The sequence below is a fragment of the Pan paniscus genome, chromosome 4, assembly GCF_029289425.2.
Source record: "Pan paniscus chromosome 4, NHGRI_mPanPan1-v2.0_pri, whole genome shotgun sequence".
Taxonomy (NCBI): Eukaryota; Metazoa; Chordata; class Mammalia; order Primates; family Hominidae; genus Pan; species Pan paniscus.
Window position 1 is genome coordinate 104,181,390 of NC_073253.2, and position 16,502 is coordinate 104,197,891.

Below are 16,502 nucleotides of genomic sequence, written 5' to 3' on the forward strand. Positions count from 1 at the left end.
ACTTTACCCAGGGCCCAGACATTATCTAAGAGTCCAGCAGGTCATCTATTTTATGCGGCTGCTTCAAATGGGAAGGATAATTTCTCTTGACTTCTGAATCTGGTGGTAAACAAAATTCTTTTGAACAATGCTATCACTCAGATGCTAAACCAAAGCCACTGAAAAAAATGAAAGTGGCTTCTTTTCACATTTGTATTTTATTTCATTTGTTTCCTTAATTCACCTCTCAGTTTTGAGAAAAATATGTCCTTTCCAGTATTTCAATACATGGAAGGTAAAAGAGAGTGCAGTTTTATTGAATATTTGAGGAGAAACATGGCTCAGATTTTAAACTGAGCCATGTTTCTCCTCAAATATTCAACAAAGATGGTATTAAGATTTCTATTTTTCAAATTTCAGTTTCTATTCTGGCTGGTGAGCTCAATTTAGCCTTGTTATTTTCAATGTCTGTCACCAAAGGAAACTAATAATGTTTTTCTTGAACATAGGTATTTAATAGTTGGTGACCATAACTGGTAAAGCTTTTCATTATGATATGTAGCTGTATAGTTCAATGCTAATTTTGTAATCAGTGTTTATGGTTTAATTTAGGAACTTGGAATACACTAATTCCTTACTCTTTTAATGTATAAAATATAATTTCTGTTACTAATAGGAATATAGCCCTATTTTAAATCTGTTATGTTGGTGAAGAATTATATTTATATGTCATTTTGCGACTTAATTGCCTGCATTCTCTTGAGTCCCTTATTTAATGCCTCTCTTTTTTAGGCTTTCTTTTTTCAGATTCACTATATTAGGAAAACCTAATTCTGGTCTTCAAATAAGAATTGTAAATGCCAAAGAAGTTTATGTATTTTCTTTATTTTGAAGATAGCTGAAATACATACACGATTCTTGCTTTAATATTACTACATCCAGTATTTGGGTTATGGTGTTCCAAATATGTGTCTTATATTATTGGATAAGTACTGTTTGTAAATATAATGACCATTACTTGTGTGTATAAGTTTTGCTTATCTGGTTTATAAATTTATAAAAATATTAGAGGATATTGAATCCATTGGGATCATCTTCTCCAAATTATCATTTTATATATAATAATGTCTCTGAAGCCTGAGATAATGACTCACATAGCTAGCTAGTGACTTGCATAACTTAAATTTTTTTAACTTTAAAAAAGTCTCACTTTCTTGTTACCCTTCAATCTCTGATATATATTCTTTTATGATCCTTCTTTAATATTTTTCTTTTTTTATACACAGTCATTGTCTTTTCAAAACAATTTTGTGCTTTTTATTTATTTTTGAAATCGTTCTTAATTCTCTTAAATTTTATTAACTTTTTTCTTTTATATTAGAATCTTCAATCTCTGATATATATTCTTTTATTATCCTTCTTTAATATTTTTCTATGTATTTTTTTATACATACTGTCATTGTCTTTTCAAAACAGTTTTGTGCTTTTTCTTATTTTTTAAATAGTTCTTAATCCTCTTAAATTTTATTAACTTTTTTCTTTTATAGTAGTTCTACTACATATCTTCAAAGTAAAGTAGAAAAGATTACAGTTTTATTATTTTTCTCATTTATGTAAATTCTGTTCAGAGTAAATAGAATAAGAATTTTTGCTTTGATGGCTATCAGCCACCATCCTTAGGAAGGCATTACATGTAAGGATGCACACTGACTCTTGAAAATTTAAAACAATTCAACAAGTACATACTTAATTGAACTCTCATAATTATGAACTTCTACCCATAGCCTTGATGATTTATCTTTGGTTATTAACTAATACTGACCTAAGTATAATGAGACCTCTTGATAAACCTAAAAATATACTTTTAAGTACTTCTCATTGTCAGTCTGCTCAGTCAGATATTACCACACTCACTTGGAGACATACATATTCAGTCACACATACCTGAATTGATCATAGGAAGCCTTTGTATTCTCATGGAGTCACTATTTAGCCTCTGTGTTTTATACAGATGTTCTTGACATCTTTTGTTTTTATTTTCTGGTATTATTTATGATTTTTTTTCCAGTGAATTCTTACCACCATAAGGTACATACTGATTCACGAGAGTATATTTTAGGCAGAAGTTGTCCTTTTATCAGAAACTGACATTCCTCTGGAGATGAGACTAGTCTAGACATAGTTTTCTGGTAAGCCATAGCCCCTCAAGCTGCTTTTCTGGGTCATCTGTTCCCTCCAAGTAGTGTGTCATATTGATATTGTATTATGTATGGTAGATCCATTCTTTATTGGAATTTCACTTCCCTCACCTATTATAATACACTTTTCCATCTTGTAAGAATTTTTAAATTTGGCCTTTGAAAGCTCATTCTGGTAAGCAAACTTCCTGTTCAACAGAAGATTGCTCATTCTCCCATATCCCATGTAATTCAGCATTGAGAAGTGGCTCTTAATGTGGGCTTTATTATTCCTTTACCCTAATGTGAAAGTCTTTGTGTTTTCAAGGCTTGTGAAGTTTGGTTGTACTGCATTTTATCCCTGCTCATTGTCGAAATCTTTGGAACTTCTGTTCGTTCCTCCTTATTCATCAATGCATGTGCTCTCTGGTTTAGTCTCTTTTTCTACTTTTGGTCATTTTGGGATGACGTTAGCAGTCACGTGGAAGACCCACCTAAAATTTAGTTTCTACATTTATTGATCTAAAAATAGTGTTGACTGAGGGATGGTAGCTGATAAGCAAATTTAAGTCAAGAGACTTTTTCTAAGAAAGACAGAAGAAGGCTCTTAGGTTCTTCTTGTTTCTGTTGAGTAACTAGCACCAACTCTGGACTGCTTACTTTACTTATGAATTTCATTTCATGAGAGACATAAAACCTTATTTATCTAGGTTAATTTTAGACATATTTCTGCCACAGTAGCTGAAAGCAACCCTAACTGAAAGAGTAGGTAAAATGTTGACAAAAATAGATAAATGACTTAGCACAGTACCGCTAGTTTGATTGCTGTAGTTTGTTTGTTCCTTTTTTAGAAGGTGCTTGCTCCCAAATGCAGGAGCTTCTTGTGGCACTAAGTTTATGAAGGTAGAATTATTCTAGTGCATCAGTTAGATGTTACAGTGGATTTTAAAATCTGGCCATCACACCTTGCTTTTGTAAATATCTATATTTTGAAGGCCTGGTACTTTCCCTCCTGCCAGCTCCATACTTTCTGATGGAATTCTTAGGAAGTTTTTACTGCTGCCGATTGGCAATCATATCACAAAATATTTTAAAGCTATGTATATATTTCAGTTTTTGGTGATGTGACAATAGTATTTATGAAAATAAATTCGTGAGTTCTTGAAATGTATTATAGGGCTCAACTGTTTAATAAGAATAAAATAAATATTGTAAGGAATTGATTTTAATGGCTATTAAATATATTCAGAGAAAATAAGGTAATTGTATTTCACATTGCCCTTTCTGATTGTTTAGTTTTAGGTACTGCTTTGGATGCTCAGTTTCTAATTAATTTCTAGCAAAAGGTTTATTCTAGCTATGAACGGTAGAATTTTTATATAGCATCTCCCTTGAAAGCATATACATGCATACATATATGTATATAAACTGTTTAATATATGTACATATACATATATATAAAGTCTATATACATATGAACTGTTTTTGCTCTTAAGAGGGTGAGAGAGAATGAGGAGCAGTAGAAAGTATGGTCAAAGTTAGAAAATAAATCAAAAGGATAATGATAGGTGAATGCTTTAATCTGTGTCTAATATTTTAGCCACATAAGCCTTGGAGTCTTTATAGTTTACTTTTTATTATATTTTTCTATGGATTTAAAAATGTTTTGTATAAACTTTATTTTGATGAATAAATATATCTGTAGGGATATGAGAACATTGAATATATGATAAAAATTTACCCCCAGATATAGACTGTAAATAACCCTGAGGGGACTGGGAAAGAGGAAAAGTATGAAATGGGTTTTAGCCTTTTTACTCAATCACAGCGGGTAAGATGTTTCTATATTCCTAATGTCATAAAGGTATATATCCTGCAGTAATTAGTAAAAACAGACTGTTTGCTTTGTTTGTGATAGTAAAAAAGCGTTGGCTGCCTTAAAGTCTCTCTTTGCCAATAATTTTTTTTAATTAAAGAAGCACACAAAAATAGATTCCTCTGTTCCAGAATGTGTTGCTGCTAATCCATTGTAAGTGGTGCCAGAACAAAGTATAAATACTTTATTAGATGAAGCTACATCTTGTAAGTCAATTCCTATCTCACCAGATGTTGCTAGCTGGAATCTAGACATCTAAGGTACTGTTTACTAGAATCACAGAAATCCTTGGTTATATGGTTTATCTGTTGCTTTATTTCACCCAAAGCAACGTTGGCTTTTCCTTTGCATAAGGTACATGATCCTTATAAGGAACTGGGCTTACAAAGAAGGAGGTGATTTTTTTTTTTTTCTAAAGGAAGTCATTAAAAATGTCTGGCTATCAAGAAATGAATAACTCTCTAGTGATAGGTTTTCTGTGAATGAGGGGAGTAGTAACAGAATAAGAGGGCCCGTTGATTAAAAAATGTTCCAGAAATATGACCTTGTCTCCAAGTTAAAAATACTTTAAAATATCAGGGGAAAAAGGTACAAAATACAGATAGAAGTAATTACAAAGCAGAGTCTCGTAGCCTTGAGTCATCAAGAGAAAGTCAAACCATGTACATTTTGAACTGTTTGAAAAGACACAAATACATAATTTGGTTTTTGAAGATAATCTTTTTAAAGATATGGCTGAATGAGGCATTTCATTAGTGCCTTTTAGTTCCAAGGTAAGTTATTGTTTTAAAAATTGTGAATTTCTAAAGTTTTAAGATATCTAATAATTAGCTGTTTGTTTTTGTACCTTTACACCCTCAAGATAATTTATGGATACTTTGTTTGAATCTATGTATAATTCTTAAGCAGTGAAGCAATTGCAGATATTAACACATTAGTACCCTTTTTGTCTTTTTTTTTTTTTTTTTTTACATTTTTTAACTTAAAAAAATGTTTTGTAGAGGCAGAGTCATGTTTTGTTGCCCAGGCTGGTCTCAAACTCCTGGCTTCAAGCAGTCTTCCTGCCCAGGCCTCGCAAAGTAAAAGGATTACAGGCATAAGCCTCCATGCCTGGCCCTACCCATTAATTCTTTCTTCTCCCCTCCCCTCCCCCCTACCCCCTCCTCTCCCCTTCTTCCCCTCCCCTCCCCCCTTCCTCTGCCCTCCCTTCCCCTCCCCCCTCCTCCTCTCCTCTCCCCTCCTCTTTTCCTCCCCTCCCCTTCTCCTCCCATCCCTTCCCTTATCCTCCCCTTCTCTTCCCCTCCCCTTCTCCTCTCCTCCCCTCCCCTTCTCCTCTCCTCCCCTCCCCTTCTCCTCTCCTCCTCTCACCTCCCTTCTCCTCCCCTCCCCTTCTCCTGTCCTCCCCTCCCCTTCTCCTCCCCTCCCCTCCCCTTCTCTTGTCCTTCCCTCCCCTTTTCCTCCCCTCCCTGCCCCTCCCCTCTCCTCCCCTCTCTTCCCCTCCTCTTCTGCCCTCCCCTCCCCCTCTCCTCCCTTCTTCGCCCCTCCCCTTTTTCTCTCTTCCCCTCCCTTTCCCACCCCTTCTCCTCCCCTCTTCCCCTCTTTTCCCTCCCCTCCCCTTCTCCTCCCCATCTCCCCTCCTTTTTTCCTCCCTTCCCCTCCCGTTTTCCCCTTTTCTTCCCCTCCCCTTCTCCTCCCCTCCCTTCCCTTCCCCTTCTCCCCTCCCCTTCTCCTCTCCTCCCCTCCCCTTCTCCTCTCCTCCCCTCCCTTCCCCTTTTCCACCCCTTTTCCTCTTCTTTTCTTCCTCTCCCCTCTCCTCCCCTCCCCTCTGCCTCTCCTCCCTTCACCTTTTTCTCCCCTCCCCTCCCTGCCTCTTCTTTCCTCCCTTCCCCTCCCCTCCCCTTTCCCTCCCCTCCCCTCCCTTTCCCGCCCCTTCTCCTCACCTCCCTTCCCCTCCCCTCTCTTCCCCTCTCCTTTCTTCCCCTCCCCTCCCCTTCTCCTCCACCTCTCCCCTTCTTTTTTCCTCCCCTCCCCGTTTCCTCCCCCTTCCCCTTTTCTTACCCTCCCCTTCTCCTCCCCTCCCTTTTCCTTCTTCTCCTCTCCCCCTCTTCTCCCCTCCCCTCCCCTTCCTGCCCCTTCTCCTCCCCTCCCCTCCCCTTCCTGCCCCTTCTCCTCCCCTCCTCTGCCCTCCCCTCCTCCTCTCCCCTCCTTTTTTCCTTCCCTCTCCTTCCTTTTTGAGACAGGGTCTTGCTCTGTCTCCCAGGCTGGTTGTGCCATCTAGGTTCACTGCAACCTCTGTCTCCTGAGTTCAAACAATTCTCCTGCCTTAGCTTTCTGAGTAGCTGGGAGTACAGGTGAGCAACAGTACACTCTACTGATTTTTGTATTTTTAGTAGAGACAGGGTTTCACCATGTTGCCCAGGCTGGTCTCGAACTCCTAACCTCAAGTGATCCACCTGCCTCGGCCTCCCAAAGTGTTGAGATCACAGGCATGAGCCAACGCCCCTGGCCCAACCCATTAGTTCTATGAATAATTTTGTTGCTCGCCTATCAGTGTAGGGAAGGAAGAAAACGATTTGACTTAAATTACATTATAGATTTGATTATAAGAATTCTTATTCTGAGTAAGAACTTTTTATTATTATCTTTGGAAAAGTTATTTAACCACTCTAGGCTTTGGCTTTCTAATCTATAAAATGAGGATAATAACAGGACCTGCTATATAGTGTTCATAGAAGATTAAAATGGGCGATGGTGCTTGGCTTATAGTTAGTGCTACTGTCAGTGTTTGAGACCTTTTCTAAGCAGGTTAGTATTCTCTTTTCAACAGAGACTTCAAATGGTATATTGTGACTATTATCTTTTATGTAGCCCTTAAAACTTCAGCAATAGTGATTGTTACTCTGTTTTTTCCATGTATTTTTTTTCCGTGTATTTTACAATAAAAAAAAAATCTGGTGTCTCACTGAGCTACACTGAGATTTAATAAATTTATGTCACTGAACGAAGCATTTCTGAAATGTAGATCCAAACTTTCCTGTGTTTATATTCAAGGGCCTCTCCTCTTAGTGTTTTATCTTTAATGAAAAAAGGTTGTGATCATTTTATGTCATTAATATTGCATAGTTTTCATTCATGTCTAAATTCTCTTATCATTCCAGGCCAAAAATGGCTCTTTTCTTGAGATGTGGTATTAAAAATAGTGCATGCCTGAAGTCAGGAGTTCGAGACCAGCCTGGCCAACATGGTGAAACCCCCTCTCTACTAAAAATAGAAATATAGCTAGGCATGGTGGCGGGGACCTGTAATCCCAGCTACTTGGGAGGCTGAAGCAGGAGAAACGCTTGAACCTGGGAGGCAGAGGTTGCAGTGAGCCAAGAATGCACCATTGCACTTCACCCTAGGTGACAAGAATGAAACTCCATCTCGGGGAAAAAAAATAGTGCATAATTCTTAGGTATAAATTAACCAAGTTTTATATATAATATTGTCAATTTGAATGTGGTAATTGTTCAAATATAGGAGGTAGAGACCCTCCATCCTTCCAATATCTTAAATTTTGTGTGTGTGTGTTTCATTTTTTAAAATTATACTTGGTTATATCACTTGGTTACATTTTTTTTTATTAAAGTTCTGGGATACATGTGCAGAATGTGCAGGTTTGTACATAGGTATACACATGCCATGGTGGTTTGCTGCACCCATCAACCCATCATCTACATTAGATATTTCTCCTAATGCTATCCCTCCCCTAGCCCCCTACCCCCTGACAGGCCCTGGTGTGTGATATTCCTCTCCCTGTGTCCATGTGTTCTCATTGTTCAACTCCCACTTATGAGTGAGAACATGTGGTGTTTGGTTTTCTGTTCCTGTGTTAGTTTGCTGAGAATGATGGTTTCCCGCTTCATCCATGTTCCTGCAAAAGACATGAACTCATCTTTTTTATGGCAGCATAGTATTCCATGGTGTGCATGTGCCACATTTTCTTTATCCAGCCTATCACTGATGGACATTTGGGTTGGTTCCAAGTCTTTGCTATTGTGAATAGTGCTGCAGTAAACATACATTTGCATGTGTCTTTATAGTAGAATGATTTATAATCCTTTGGGTATATAGCCAGTAATGGGATGGCTGGGTCAAATGGTATTTCTAGTTCTAGATCCTTGAGGAATTGCCACATTGTCTTCCACAATAGGTGAACTAATTTACACTCCCACCAACAGTGGAGAAACGTGTTCCTGTTTCTCTACATCCTCTCCAGCATCTGTTGTTTCCTGACTTTTTAATGATCACCATTCTAGCTGACATGAGATGGTATCTCATTGTGGTTTTGATTTGCATTTCTGTAATGACCAGTGATGATGAGCTTTTTTTTGTATGTTTGTTGGCTACATAAATGTTTTCTTTTGAGAAGTGCCTGTTCATATCCTTTGCCCACTTTTTTTTTTTTGATGGGGTTGTTTGTTTTTTTCTTGTAAATTTGTTTAAGTTCCTTGTAGATTCTGGATATTAGCCCTGGGGTTGTTCTTTTCTTGTAAATTTGTTTAAGTTCCTTGTAGATTCTGGATATTAGCCCTTTGTCAGATGGATAGATTGCAAAAATTTTCTCCCATTTTGTAGGTTGCCTCTTCACTCTGATGATACTTTCTTTTGCTGTGCAAAAGCTGCTTAGTTTATTTAGATCCCATTTGTCAATTTTGGCTTTTGTTGCCATTGCTTTTGGTGTCTTAGTCATGAAGTGTTTGCCCATGCCTATGTCCTGAATGGTATTGCCTAGGTTTTCTTCTAGAGTTTTTATGATTTTAGGTCTTATGTTTAAGTCTTTAATCTATCTTGAGTTAATTTTTTTATAAGGTGTGAGGAAGGGGTCCAGTTTTAGTTTTCTGCATATGGCTAGCCAGTTTTCCCAACACTGTTTATTAAATAGGGAATCCTTTCCCTATTGCTTGTTTTTGTCAGATTTGTCAAAGATTAGATGGTTGTAGATGTGTGGAGTTATTTCTGAGGCCTCTGTTCTGTTTCATTGGTCTATATATGTGTTTTGGTACCAGTACCATGCTGTTTTGGTTACTGTAGCTTTGTAGTATAGGTTGAAGTCAGGTAGCATGATGCTTCCAGCTTTATTCTTTTTGCTTAGGATTATCTTGGCTGTATAGGCTCATTTTTGGTTCCATATGAAATTTAAAGTAGTTTTTTTTCTAATTCTATGAAGAAAGTCAATGGTAACTTGATGGGGATAGCATTGAAGCACTGAATCTATAAATTACTTTGGGCAGTATGAACATTTTTACGATATTGATTCTTCCTATCCATGAGCATGGAATTTTTTTCCATTTGTGTCCTCTCTGATTTCCTTGAGCAGTGGTTTGTAGTTCTCCTTGAAGAGGTCCTTTGCATCCCTTGTAAGTTGTATTCCTAGGTATTTTATTCTCTTTGTAGCAGTTTTGAATGGGAGTTCACTTATTATTTGGCTGTTTGTCTATTATTGGTGTATAGGAATGCTTGTGATTTTTGTACACTGATTTTGTATCCTGAGACTGCTGAAGTTCTTTATCAGCTTAAGGAGATTTTGGCTGAGACGATGGCATTTTCTAAAATTTGACTTCCTCTCTTCCTGTTTGAATACCCTTTATTTCTTTCTCTTGCCTGATTGCCCTGGCGAGAACTTTCAATACTGTGTTGAATAGGAGTGGTGAGACAGGGCATCCTTGTCTTGGTTTTGAATAAATGACTGATGCCCAGCGTTTGCTTGGCTTTCTGTATGTAATCTAGGCAACCTGGCTTACTACAAAGAGAGTAAGCAAAGAGTTACTTTGTTATCTTTTCTGTGCCTTAGTGCAAGTCATTTCACCCCCTCTGACCTTCATTTTCTCATGTATTATGAAGTGAAAAAGCTGAAATAGAAAATCTTTAACACAGAAGGTTCCTTCTACCACTGATTAAGACCATTTCATTATATGACAGCGTTGTAAAAAACGTGATAGAATAAAAAATATGGCCCAGTAATTTTCACACTTATTTTTAATGTTAATCTTTTTAGTAATGCCCTGTTTACATAAACGTATATTGACCAACTTATTTTTGTCTTGGGAGTTCGTTGCTTTTTAAAATTCTTTCTTTGCTGATATCTAATCAACAACTATATTGGACTCCAAAATATGAGAAGAAACTTCAAACCACATGTGCTAATTACTGTGAAAAGAGATGCTAGCGAAGCAAATAAAAAGTTAACTAGTTTTCCAGCTACTGCACTGTAGGTGGGTGAATAGCCAGAGGGAGATCATCCAGTGACCTTGCTACTGCTGAGCTGTAAGTGTTGCTGTACAGTTTCCTGGAATTATCAGGGCTTTAGGCTCTTGCTGAGAAAAAATATCTTTGGGACTACAGCTATATTTCTGACAGTGGATTTTGGGGCAAGGTGTCGCTTTAGTTAGAGATAATGTTCTAAAAACTGAATGGGAAATGAAAGATTAACAAATGCATATATCTACAGAAGGAACAGGATTGGAAAAAAAGAAAAAAGCATATATGCACATTTTTATTGAGTAGAATCTATGCGAATCATGCAATTTTTAACCCATTTTCCTGATTAATATATTACATATAGGGGTGAATTTTCTTTTCTTAGACATTTAAGGTAGCTGCTGCTTATAAGGTAAATATGCAGTGATTCTTTCTCAGCTATATATTAGTTGTCTAGGACCTCCATAAAAAATTACCACAAATTTGGTGGCTGAAAACAACAGAAATTTCTTCTTTCACAGTTCCGGAGGCCAGAAGTCCAAAGTCAAGGTTTTGCCAGGGTTGATTCCTTCAGGAGTCTCTGAATGAGAATTGTTCCCTGCCTCTATCCTAGCTTCTTGTGGCTGCTGGAGATCCTATCATTCCTTGGTTCATAAACACATCACTCTAATCTGTCTCCTTCTTCACATCACCTTCTGTGTTTCTTCCTCTTCTAAATCTTCTTACGAGGAAACTTGTCATTGGATTTAGGGTCCCTGGATAATCCTGTTTGATCTCATGTTGAGACCCTTGACTTAATTAAATCTGCAAAACCTGCTTTTCCAAATAAGGTTACATTCATAGGTTCTTAGTGGAAATATCTTCTGAGTGGGGTGCGGGGAGGTGGTAGTCACCATCCAACCCACCGACAGTTTGTGTCTATATTCTGTTTAATTATCAAGAAAGTTCTCAAAAATTAAAACTTTGGTTGTGGGTGAAATCTTTAACTTGAGAGAAGTTGGTTCTTTCTGCCCTTTTATTCAAGTAATTTTTTGAGTACTTCTCTGTGAGTCATAATATTTCGGGACTGGAAGATACTATAAAATATTTTTCTTTTGCCAGAAGCACAGATACTTTGTTTATGGTCCAACTCTGAGTTAGAGTCAAAGCCAGGCCTAGAGCATAGATTCTGAATCAAGTGTTTACGTCTGTATTATGAGACCAGAAAGTCCTCTGTTTATTACATTATTGGAGCAATTAAATATACATTTATTGAGCAGACTTCAAACAGCATTACTTTTTGAGTGGTTTGGGAAAGAGTCCTTGGGAAATATGAGGTCTGTGTCTTGCAAGAACTATTCAAGGCAGTCAATATAGCATAATGATTAATAGCAAAAAGTTTATATTAAAGCTGAATTTAAATTTCGGCTGCTTGACCACATGATGTTCAGCAAATCACTTAGTATTTCTAGGGCTCACAGTCCTGGCTCACACTATTTGGAATTTGGTGATTACGCATTCTTAATTTTTAGATGAATAATTGTAGTTTGGATGATGACTCTTAATCAGATATCTTCATGGTTATAAGTCTGATGTTTGGAGTTACACAATGGCTGCTTTAGGCCAGTGGTTTATTATGTTGTTTATTTCATATTGATTCTCCTATGCTTATTGCCTGTTGACGTAATAGTTAATGAACTTCTGAAAATACCCAGTGTACAACAATTCTCATGGGTACTTTATTAATTCAAGCAGACTAGAGCCTATTACATAGAAATAGAGACCTGGTCCTAAGATTTCTAACTTACATTCATATTGATAAAAATTAAGCCCTAGAGGTGTTATTTATAAGATTTGGTAATTGGTAATGTCGGGATTAAATAATACATTTTTATTTCTAGGTATGTACTAGGCCTTTCTTGAACTTGTTTTATTAAGAAGTTAAATATTCTCTGTATTAACACTTTTAGCTATTTATAAGTACAGCAAACTAGTTTTCAAATTAAAATGATCAGAAAAATAAATCTTTTTGAAAAATGCAGAGGAAAATATCTTTTAACTCCCAAGATAGTATTCCTCTGTTGTTTTTGAGAATTTCCTACTATTTAAATAGGGATAACTACAGATTCTTAAAATCAGTCTGAGTTAAAAAGATTACCTATAATTGAAATGACTTGGGTTAAATTTGAGTACTTTAATTTCATTTTTTTTCTTATGTGTCATTTGAGGTTTCTTAGCACAAAACAATAGTTTAAGTAAATATATTCCCTTTTATTTACTATTTAAATGAAGTCTAATAGCTCCTGTCTTGCTTAACTTCATCATTAATATGTAGCATTTATTTTAATATTTTAATAATTTGAGTTAAGAAACCAATAAATCCCCTGCCTTCTTGTAGCTTAGATTATATTGTGAGTGTGTGCTTGGGCCTCTAGATATCTGGCTTGTATAACAGAGGTAGTAGTACCATTCATTGAAATGGGAAACTGATAAAAGGCCAGCTTTGGGAATTATGAGTTCAGTAATATGTTGACTTTTATCTACCTTTTGTGACATCTAAATAGAAGTCACACGGATGTTTCAACATTCAAGTTTGGAGCTCAATGAAAAAAGTTTAAGTTGCAGATTTAAATTTGTGAGTAGACTTGGTTCAGGTGGTAATTGAAGTTGAGACATAAAAGAGATTACCTAGGGAGAAAGTACAGAGTGAGAAAAGAAGAAACCTGGAATCAGGAGAGCCTAGAATCACATTACCATTTAATGACCTGGTAGAGGAGGGTGAGCCTGCTGAAGAAACTGAGAATGTGTAGTCTGAGAGGTTGGAGGATAGTGTGGTAGGGGAATAAATGTTTCATGTAGGCATACATGGTCAAAAGAGTGGAATTGTGTTGAGACGTCAAGTAAGAGAAGTGGAAAATGTGTCTGTTAGATTGGTGAAATGGAGTCTGTTGGTTTCCTAAGACCATCTGCTTTGGTGTAGTTATGGGGTGACAGCCAAATAAGAGCAGATTGAGGAATGAGTGGGAGTAGAGAAAATGGAGACAGTGAGCATATATAACTCTTTTAGGAATTTTTTTTTTATAAAGGGCAAGCAGTAGCTGGAACAGAATATGTGGTGAAGGGAGAGGTTCATCCTTCTCTTTCTTCTGCTCTTTCCTTCCTTTATTTCCTACTCTCTTCCCTCCTTTTTTTCCCCTTTCTCACACACACACACACACACACACACACACACACACACACACACACGTAAAAACTGAAGGGCTGATGGGAAAGAACCATTTGAGAAGGGATGGTTGACAGTACCTCAGAGATCCATTAGGTTCTTGTAAGGTTCTTAGGAGGTCAGGAAGCAATGAGATCCAAAGTTAAGTAGAGTGGTAATCCTAAAATGGGAGTTATCTGCCTCATGTTTCAAAAAAAGGAAGGAGATTATAATAGGTAGAGAAGTTTATAGCTTTGAAAAAACAAAATGAAGAGGTTCCTACCTTTGTTAATTCTAAAGAAGCTAGAAGGTATGGAAAAAGGTTGTTTTAGACATAGAAAAGTAAGAAAAGTTTGAAATGGTTGACAGTGACAGTGGAAAATAAGAAATGAGTTGGCCAGATATTTAGGGCCCATTTGAAGTTAGTAATCATGTGATACTCAGTAACAGTGTTTAGTTGCTTGGGTGTGAACTCAGAGCAGATAGTTGGATCCATCCAGGGTTGAATTTTGCCACAAAGGAGCACCTAAGAGACAGGGTAGCAAGGGAATTTAGAATATTTGCAAGAGTATCATTGAAAATGATGTAGCATGGCATCTAAGTTAGATAAAGAGAGAAGAGAAGAGAAGATGATTGATTGGGAGAAAGTGGGAGACTACAAGACTTAAGAGTTCCAGTGAGATTGAAAAATGGTTACAGCAGAACTGGTTGAAAGCAAACTGATGGGATAGGAGACTGTGGCCAGAAAGAGGGGAGCTTGAATTTAGAGCTATTCCATGTGATGATAGTGTCCAAGACAAAGCCATGACTGATGTAGAGTGGACAAAAATGTTTCCCCTTCCACCCCTACAGATTGAAAGCTTTGTGACAGCACCTTCTGAGGTGTATTTTGCAGAATATTTTCTCTCCCAAAAGATGCAAGTAGTAATACATTATTAAGACTCTGAGACATATTGCATTAATGAATCTGTTTAAATTTGTTTAACTGTGCATTTCTAAAATCTGTGGGACTACAGAAGCTTTTGTACTATGACATCTATTAATGGCCATTTAAACTAGGGTTTTTCCATACTTTTGAGCAGTTGTTTTATTTGTTATGTGCTGAAACTGTTAAATTAATGGGAATAAGTGAGAATAATTATCACAACATATGTGTTTAGTTTATAAAGAATGTTTAATCTACATTAATATATATCAATATCAAAAGATTTCTTTTCCTATTAAAATTAAATGTGTCTAAAACCTAAAAATGTAAGTTAATATATTGTTTTGTTAGTGATCATTGTGACATTTGAAGTTGCTTATTGAAAATCTTTAATTAGTAATTCATATTCCAGGAAAGCCTACTATATTAGTTCTATACAATAGTTACCCAAGTTGGATTAGTTAAAACAAAAAAGAGTTTACCCAGTCATGTAGCTGGATATACACAGAAGTTCAAACCATGTCGTCAAGGATTTGTTTTCATTTCGCAGCTCTACCTTCTGTTGTATTGACTTCATTCTCAGGCAGGATGTACTGATGTCCTACAGTGTGACAGTTTCTCTCAGAGAGGCTGAGGATGGGACAAGCACTTAGAATCTGACTGACTTCTTTCTAAAATGCATCTCCTGGTTGGATTTTATTAGCTGATAAAAGAAGTACAATATTATAACCACCATATTTCTTTATTTAAAAATTTTAATTTTTCTATATTTTTATTAAATCTTAGGATTTTCGTTTAGGTTCTTAGTTTCTGATTCCATTCTAATAAATAAAATCTTGACTGAGGACTTGAAACTCCAAATGTTCCCAGTTACTAGTTGCAGTAACAAAAGGAGCTCTGATAAGAGTATTATTGATGCATGTGCAGTACAAGAATACTAAACATTAAAACCATTCAGGAACTTTTTAGATAAAGTTGGAAACTTAAAACATTTTCAGAAATGAAATATGTACTTAGTAGTCTTTATTGTGTCCTTGTGAGGTCCTCTGCAACAAATACAAAACCCGTAAAACTTATCCTCTCTATCCCCTGAAACTCATCAATAAAGGAAAACAAAACAAAACAAAACAAAACCCCACAAAATAACACATCAAACTTTTGAGACATTTGGCCTTTAACCTGTTAAATTATTTTCTGAGGAATGTAGCCTTTAACTGTGTAGTAATTGACTGTCATAGAAAATGGTAGTCAAAATCAAATCTGTAGCTTTTGACAAATTAGTGGTCTTTTTGATGGACTTTTTAGTGAATAACCATAAAAGGTGTTTTTATGTTTTCCTGCTTTATAAATAAAGGAAAGTAAAATGATGACTAGTGTTAAATAAATTACTGGCCTTAATGAAAAGCATATGAAATTTATATCCAGGTTGGATATGGAAAGTCACAAGAGACCATCATTTCTTCCTAACAACCAAAATAAGCTACAAAATAGTAGTTTTTAGAAACCTCATCAGACAGCTAAGGACAGAAGTAAACCTAAATGAACCTACATCCAGAAAGTGACAGGCCTTTTACAGGAAAAAATACACCCATGATTACTTTCATCCTCGGTGGAACTGTATGAGCAGATCAATCCTCAAAAGTTTTTAAGAGATTTGTAGCATCAGGTGTAGGCCGATGTGAAAGATTAGAATCTAGAGGAGCCTAACCCACAGAGCGAAGCACTATCTACCCACCTACTCTTACTCAAGTGTTTTCACTGGGTGAAGCAGTAGATCAGAGAAGGAGACTTGAGAGATACTTCAAATGAAATCCTCAATACATCAGAATGGTGGTATGTGGGGTGTGTTTCTGGTGAGGGGTGTGGGGATGGGGAGGAGTTCAGGCAGAAAAACTGAGTACTCTAGGCTTTCACTTACAAAAGAATATAAGAGCCCCTTCCCAAACTGATTCTCTGTAGGGAATTCTGGGTCTTCACAGTCTAGGGCAATGGCCCTTCAAAGACTAGGCTGAGGAATGGGTATTAGAGCTGAAAGTTGTCTTCTTAGGTACATAAAGTAGTGGGTGAGAGCAAAGAGACTTCTCTCTCCCACCCAAGAGGCTGTAAAGCTGGGAGAGATCTCCT

General features: G+C 36.7%; 1 protein-coding gene across 10 annotated transcripts in view; it reads left to right on the top strand.

Moving 5' to 3' along the window:
- The window catches only part of FER (FER tyrosine kinase), a 451,402-nt gene that overhangs the window by 180,892 nt on the left and 254,008 nt on the right, over nucleotides 1–16,502 (top strand). The gene's annotated exons all lie outside the window — the stretch shown is intronic.